Below are 8,953 nucleotides of genomic sequence, written 5' to 3'. Positions count from 1 at the left end.
TGAATGCAAAAAAAAACTATAAACATTAGGAAAGGAAATAAAAAACGAAACAAAGGTGGAAAATAAATAATAGAACCAAAAATAATGAAAATGTTCTCTTAAAAAAATTAAAATTAAAAAGAAGTAATGTTGAACTGAAAAAATTATAAAAATGAAACAAAGTACATAAAAATGAAGCAATAAAAATATTAAATAATATTAGAAAATAGAATGAAAATAATTTTTAAAAACAAAAATGAGTTAAACATTAGGAAAGAAAATAAAAAATGAATCAAAGGGCGTAGAGGGACGTTGTGGGCCGGCTGGGCCGTCTTTGAGAGGCGCGCACGGGCGGTCCAGGGCGCAGAGGCGCAGGGAGCGGTGTGCGGCGTAGATTTTAGTCCCAGCTCGCCTGTCGAAGGGCGCCCCGACCGGCTTAAATAGGCGGCTCCATGCACCCTAGCAGATAAGATAGTTACTAAAAATATGGATTGACTTTGCACTGCCCGGGCAGCGCTACCGTCGCTGCCCGGACAGTGTTACACTGTCCGGACAGTTGTGGTAGTGTTACCTGAGCATTGTAAACTCAAATCATATATTTACTATCTATCTTATTTTTGATAGTTTAGCACTTTACGCAAGTTTATTTCATTAATACCTACATTTTTATAAAATTTGTCACACCTGATTTAAATTACATTTTTAGTACTTGAACAGTCTTAGTGCATCCTAGTGAATATGATACAACACTATGGGAAAAAATTGGATTTATTTGAAGTTTGTCGGAAAAAACTCCTTTTCGGACGGGGCCTTTGCTCCTACCCGAACGGTGTATGGATAACGAGGTCGATTTTTTGACATCTTCAGAATGGCCTGAAATTTTGCATGTGAGTCAGTATGCCCACTCCCACACGGAATCCAATAAGTGAGCGTATTTCGAAACGAAGAGCACGTTGCTTCACGTCCGGTCAGTGTTTTAGGATTTTGGACTGAAAAAATTATAGAAAATTCTTAAAGTGGCAAAAAGCCACGAAACTTGTCATGCATTCTAGTCATGAAGATACAACATTATAGAAAAAAATTGGGCTCATTTGAAGGATGTCGAAAAAAACTCATTTTTGATCGGGGCCTTTGCTCCTACCCGAACGGTGTTCGGATAACGAGGTCGATTTTTTAACATCTTCAGAATGGCTTGAAATTTTGCATGTGAGTCAGTATGCCCACTCCCACACGGAATCCAATAAGTGAGCGTATTTCGAAACGAAGAGCACGTTGCTTCACTCCAGTCAGTGTTTTAGGATTTTGGACCGAAAAAATTATAGAAAATTCTTAAAGTGACAAAAAGCCACGAAACTTGTCATGCATCCTAGTCATGATGATACAACATCTTACATTCTTAAGAAGTTGATCCCCACTACTACCTATTTTCTCGACATGCAGCCTGTCCGCATCATCATCTAGCCACCTCAGCAAATTCCAGCCACGTCACTTAATTTTTCGGTATTTTTTTCTTTCCCCCGAAGGTTTTTTTATCAACGCATCGCTTCCTTTGTTTTTCAAGCCGTAGTCCACTATGTACTAACATTTAATTCCCAGCAGATCCGTTTCCAAAGGTAACAGCCGACCAAAGCTCAACCTCTCTCCGTAATAAAAGGATAGTTTCTCGCTTGCTTTGGAAAACGTTAGTATTCTGGAGAAAATCACTCCCGTTCCCATGTTTTTCGTTTCAGGAGTGAAGAATCGCAACAGTTTGTAACCGAGGGGCACGACCTTCCTTGGGAACCCGTCGTTTCCCTTCCCCACCAGGCAGCGCCACACAACTCTGACGTCTACTTCAACCAGCAACAACGAGGTGTTCCTCCGCCGCTAGGGCTTCTCGCTGGTCGTCTTCCTCGAGCGTGATGATGGACGAGGCCGCCTTCCCCTATCTTCGGGCTCTCTCTTGATCTTGATCTCTATTTCTATCCTCATCTATTGGATTTTGATCCCGTACAGGAGCAGGTCTTCACACATCCGCAGCACATCCACATGTTGTACGGGGTAGAAGAACCATTGAAAGCATACAGGTTCAGATCTCTATCCACATCTGTTGGATTTTGATCCTGTACAGGAGCAGCTCTTCACACAGCCGCAGCACATCCACATGCTGTACGGGGTAGAAGAACCATTGAAAGAACATACAGGTTTGGATCTTAAATCCAATGATTCCTTTGTATGTTTCCGGTGTCTACTTTTCCTCATCAAGCCTTTAAGTGATTCCTCTCCTAGATGCACTCCATCAAGCAGACATCCGAGAAGCAAATTTATTCTCTTCTTTTCCTCTGTCTTGATCCAAGCAGCGGCAGTTTGAGTTGGACCTCTTCCAAACTATTGCCAAAATTGTTTTGTAATCTGGCTGCTATGTAGATTGAACAGGTTATGTATCCCAGAACGATCAAAGCTGGGTGTTTATTATTCAAGGTGCCGACAAACAAATTGTATTGTACATAATATTTGCATATATTCTGTATGATGTCCTAATGGTCATGTTATTTAGTTTCTTTCCCTTCTCAGATTATGACCATTTATTCTCAGTCTGATGGTGCTATGGACAGTTTTATTCTCAAACGGTGATACTCTACAATTTCTCACGGCCTCTTACATTATCCAGGTGATTTGTTCATGCCTGCAAATCTGAGTAGATCATTCCATTCCATCTAATAAGCTCTAACATCTATGTCATATGTATGCAGATATCAACTCACTTTGGTTGCCCCTTGGTAGTGTTCATTTCTTTACTGATGTGCTCGGTGTGTTTTCTTTTCAATTGGAATCATATATTGTACTTCAATTTTTTTTCATAGTGGGACAAGAAAGGGCCAGAAAAAAATAAAGATACGGTGCGATTGTTCTTACCCTCTGAATAAACTATCTTCAGTTGTACCATTTGTAATGTTCGTTCCTTTAGTGATGTACCCAGTGTGTTATTTTTCATTGGGGTCATAGACTATAGTTTGTTTTTACACCAGAATAAAATGATCAACTATTGGTTATGTTCTTGCAAGGTGAGAATGTTCTTATCTGTCAATTATGTTCATAAAAACCCTACAACTTTCTTTCATTGTAGAAGTCATTTGTTTATTTTTCTTGGAGACGAATAATGCGCTGATATACGCATACATCTCAATTTTATAACAACCTCTATATCATATCCTATAACAATAAGTTGATCTGAACTAACTATATTTCCTTCCCATGCGAACTTGCCATATCATGTCATCACAATTGGAACTACAAGAGTGTAGTTTTCTGTAGCTCAGGCTACATGGTACCCCTTATCTTTGCCATCCATTTCTGCATCGCGATCCGTGCAGATGCATTTGTTTTTTTTTGTTTCTCTCAAACGACGCAACATATAAACTTCAAATTTTGCAGAACAACAATACATTCTAACTACAATCTGGGAAAAAACTTTCAGATTTTTTCATGCATTTTAAGTGCTTAAAATAATAATTTTATTCAAACAAAATCTCATTTTTTATATTTATATCAGACCAAAAAATCTGAAAGTTTTTTCACACATTGATGTTCTAATGTTTGTTCGATCTGCAAAGTTTGAAGTTCATATATTGTTTCATTTTAGAGAAACAAAAAAGAGAAATCTGCTTGTTATAAGTTAGTTGGAGAATACGGATCTCAAAGCAAGGCTGGAGGGTTGAGGATAAGAGGTTCCGTGTAGCCTGAGCTACAAAGAAACTTTGTGGAACTACAAGGGTCATCGACACTTCGTATCCTCGCTTCACCTCCTATTTATGATGTGTTTTATCTACCCTTTGGCATATTCTATTGATTTTGTTTGCTCAGTGTAACCATTGCAAATAATAATAATAATAATAATAATAATAATAATAATAATAATAATAATAACTAAACACATTTCATATTGCAACTATTACACTATGCATGTTAAACTTCCCTTCATTTTACTTTTTTTGAAAGATAATTTTCATTCGCTTCTCAGCATTTTGTTTTCAAGGATTCCCGCCGCAACGTGCGGAGAATTAGGCTCATTTGAAGGATGTCGAAAAAAAAACTCATTTTCAAACGGGGCCTTTGCTCCTAACCGAACGGTGTACGGAGAACGAGGTCGATTTTTTGACATCTTCAGAATGGCCTGAAATTTTTCAGCTTATTAAAAAATATTAATGAGTTTATTGGTATAACTAGTAATTTGGAAACGACCATTCATAAAAAACACTACTTCGCATAGAATTTATTAAGTAGTTAAACTAAAAACACTACTTAATACAGAATTTATTAAATAATTATATTAAAAAGAGTACTTAATACATAATTTATTTCGTATTGACATTATACATAAGAAAACTTTACTATTGTTATTTCTGTGCGAATTGACGAGCTGATATTAAAAAATAAGATAGTAATAATGTCAGTTGACTTTAGTTAAAGTCATATGACATTATTACTACCTTATCTAATAAATCACTATATAAGCCAGTCCTGGCGTCCCTCGGCGCGCGAGTTGGGACCAAAAAAGCGCCCATTCCACCTCACCCCGCGCCGTGAATCGTAGAAGCAAAAAAAAATAGTGATGAAAAAAATAAGCCCGCCTGTGCTTGCATGCCGCAACTGCGCCTACTCGGCGGGACGGGGCGGGGATCAGAGGAGTTCGTAAAGGGCGGTGTGTGGTGGACATATAAGGCGGTCGCGGCGTCGTTCGGCGGGCGAGGTGGGACTAAACTTTAGTCCTCACCACCGCCGACCCTGCCCCCGCACCGCGCGCACAGTCAATGGGCCCGCCCACGAGCGCCGTCGCGCACAGTCACTGGGCCGGCCATCGCGCGGCATCGTTCGGCGGGCGAGGTGGGATTATTTTTGTTATTTATTTATTGTTTAAAAAATAATATTAAGTTGTTTAATAAATGTTCTATAATTAATGAAAAGCCGTACGTATTGTATAAATGTTGTATAATTTATGTAATGTTCATTATTTATTTATTATTTGTTTTGCATTAATGGCTACAGTTGTTTTCATAATAGTAAAGTGTTTTTTGTTATAATTTATAATTAATAATAATTTGGAAAATACTCTTTTCTTAAAAAACACTACTTGATATGGAATTTATTAAGTAGTTATGTTAAAAACAATACTTAATATAGAATTTATTATGTAATTATATTAGAAAAACTACTTAATATAGAACTAGTTAATATAGAAAACGTCACCCCAATTTTACTATTTACTTTATAATTAAGAATAATAAGTTGTTTATTATAAATTATAAGTACTAATAATCAATTATTTGAAAATAATTGATTATGACTTTTTCATTACTGCTAACATTTTTGAGTTTATTAAAAAATTGTAATGAGCTAGTTGCTATATTAAAAGCACTACTTAAGGTAAAACGTATTGTAACCCCAGATCGACACCTCAGGTTTGTACTGTGACTATGTGCCAACATGGACGAAACGCACCCAACTTTTGCGTGCGCGTTTGAGTGACCCCCACCGGCTCGCACGCCTATTTTCGACGGAATCGGAGTACGAACGGAAGTTGCGTCACGTCGGGAGACTTTTTCTGGATATTTCCACGGAGGAAAACGTAGAAAATGCATCGAGTGTCCAAACACACCCCAATTTTGCAGGCGTGCTTCCGTGGCATCATGTTGCGTGTCAAAAAAACATGGCGGCGTTTCATGGCTTTGCGAGAGGGAACACCTACTTCAGGCATGTAATTTTCGCCGTCATGTTCGTCTTCATCCAATGACAATGATCCGTCCTCGCTACCGCCATCATCACCGTCATATCCTATTTCAGCCTCAATCTATACACGTTCATATATAATCAAATATCCATTCAAACATCACGTAACATCTTCTCAATTAAAATCCGTTCTTAAATTACTATGCCAGCGCCTCGCGTATCTCGTTGCCTTCGTCAGACATGAGGCGGTCGTCGCCGGATACAAGCTGACGGCGGCGGAGGCGTCTGCCTGACCGAGGCGGTTGTCGGCGTAGCGCACAACACGTACGTTTTTTTTCGTCGGCCAGGTACTGCCGGAGATGGCGGCGGCGGCGGCGCGAGAGGAGGCGGGTGGGGGGTCTTGAAGATAGGGTTCGCTAATCTTTTTTTTAATCACTCGGGCGTACGCAGCGGGCGCGGGCGGTCGTGCATGCGGACGGGGGCGCCTACGGGCGGCCATGCATGTGGACGTGGGCGCGTACGGGCGGCCGTACGCGACGCAGGCGCGCCTACGGCGAGCGGGTATTATTATACGGCGTGTGAAAATGACCGCCCCTACCCTTTATACGTTTGGGGGGGGAGGGGGTTGTACCGAAGATCACCTCTAGCGAGGGGACATGGGCGCTGGTATGTGCCAGCATGAAAGGCATCAAAAGCAGACTTGTACCTGTTGACGATCCTGAAGACAAACCTTTTATGAACGAGACTCTGCAAATCGATTTCCTCTATAAAAAAGATGGCAGTGAGGAGAAACTTCTAATTTTAGCTTATTGCCTACTTAGAACATTCATGCGACCCTTTGCCGGTTCCGAGGCATGGCTTCTGGAAAGTACTCAGGATAGATATGCTGTCCAAGGGGATGACATGTACAAGTTGTTGGGGAACGTTGCAGAAATTCAAAATTTTCCTATATGTCACCAAGATCTATCTATGGAGAAACCAGGAACGAGGGGAAGGAGAGTGCATCTACATACCCTTGTAGATCACTAAGCGGAAGCGTTCAAGTGAACTGGGTTGATGGAGTCGTACTCGTCGTGATCCAAATCACCGATGATCCTAGTGTCGAACGGACGGCACCTCCGCGTTCAACACAAGTACAGCCCGGGGACGTCTCCTCCTTCTTGATCCAGCAAGGGGAGAGGAGAAGTTGAGGGAGCTCCGGCAGCACGACGGTGTGGTGGTGGAGCTTGCAGTTCTCCGGCAGAGCTTCACCAAACACTACTACTACTACGGAGGTGTTGGGGAGGGAGAGGGCTGCGCCAGGGGCAAGGGTGAAGCTCCCATGCGCCTCCCCACTATATATAGGGGTGGAGGGGCTGGTTTCTTGCCCTCCAAGTCCATTGGGGCGTTGGCAAAGGTGGGAGGAAAGAAATCCCATCATTTCCTTCCCCACCGATTGTTATCCCCCTTTTTTAGGGATCTTGATCTTATCCCTTCGGGATATGATCTTATTCCTTCTAAGGGGGGATCTTGGTGTGCCTTGACCAGGGGTGTGGGGCCTTGCCCCCACTACCCACGTTCATGTGGGTACCCCATGCAGGTGGGCCCCACTCCGGAACCTTCTAGAACCTTCCCGGTATAATACCGAAAAATCCCGAACATTTTTCGGTGGCCAAAATAGGACTTCCCATATATAAATCTTTACCTTCGGACCATTTCGGAACTCCTCGTGACGTCTGGGATCTCATTCGGGACTCCGAACAACATTCAGTAACTGCACACTAATTCCCATAACAACTCTAGCGTCACCGAACCTTAAGTGTGTAGACCCTACGGGTTCGGGAATCATGCAGACATGACCGAGACAGCTCTCTGGCCAATAACCAACAGTGCGATCTGGATACCCATGTTGGCTCCCACATGTTCCACGATGATCTCATCGGATGAACCACGATGTCAAGGACTCAATCGATCCCGTATACAATTCCCTTTGTCTAGCGGTATAGTACTTGCCCGAGATTCAATAGTCGGTATACCGATACCTTGTTCAATCTCGTTACTGGCAAGTCTCTTTACTCGTTCCGTAACACATCATCCCGTGATCAACCCCTTGGTCACATTGTGCACATTATGATGATGTCCTACCGAGTGAGAGATACCTCTCCGTTTACCGGAGTGACAAATCCCAGTCTCGATTCATGCCAACCCAACAGACACTTTCAGAGATACCTGTAGTGCACCTTTATAGCCACCCAGTTACGTTGTGACGTTTGGTACACCCAAAGCATTCCTACGGTATCCGGGAGTTGCACAATCTCATGGTCTAAGGAAATGATACTTGACATTAGAAAAGCTTTAGCATACGAACTACAATCTTTGTGCTAGGCTTAGGATTGGGTCTTGTCCATCACATCATTCTCCTAATGATGTGATCCCGTTATCCACGACATCCAATGTCCATGGTCAGGAAACCATAACCATCTATTGATCAACGAGCTAGTCAATTAGAGGCTTACTAGGGACATGGTGTTGTCTATGTATCCACACATGTATCTGAGTTTCCTATCAATACAATTATAGCATGGATAATAAACGATTATCATGAACAAGGAAATATAGTAATAATAACTAATTTATTATTGCCTCTAGGGCATATTTCCAACAGTCTCCCACTTGCACTAGAGTCAATAATCTAGTTCACATCGCCATGGGATTAACACTCACAGGTCACATCGTCATGTGACCAACACCCAAGAGTTTACTAGTGTCACTAAACTAGTTCACATCATCATGTGATTAAGACTCAATGAGTTCTGGGGTTTGATCATGTTTTTCTTGTAAGAGAGGTTTTAGTCAACGGGTCTTTAACATTCAGGTCCGTATGTACTTCGCAAATCTCTAGGTCATATTGTAAATGCTGCTTCCACGCTCCACTTGAAGCTATTCCAAATGGTTGCTCCACTATATGTATCCGGTTTGCTACTCAGAGTCATTGGGATAGGTGTTAAAGCTTGCATCGACGTAACTCTTTACGTTGAACTCTTTATCACCTCCATAACCGAGAAACATATCCTTATTCCTCTAAGGATAATTTTGACCGCCATCTGGTGATCCACTCCATGATCACCTTTGTACCCTCTTGCCAGACATGTGGCAAGGCACACATCAGGTGCGGTACTCAGCATGGCATACAGTATAGAGCCTATGACAAAAGCATAGGGGACGACCTTCGTCCTTCCTCTTTCTTCTGCCGTGGTCGAGCTTTAAGTTTTAACTTCATACCTTACAA

Source organism: Triticum aestivum, chromosome 1B (genome assembly GCF_018294505.1).
Source record: "Triticum aestivum cultivar Chinese Spring chromosome 1B, IWGSC CS RefSeq v2.1, whole genome shotgun sequence".
NCBI classification, from domain to species: Eukaryota; Viridiplantae; Streptophyta; class Magnoliopsida; order Poales; family Poaceae; genus Triticum; species Triticum aestivum.
Note: the sequence above shows the minus strand (reverse complement) of the source record.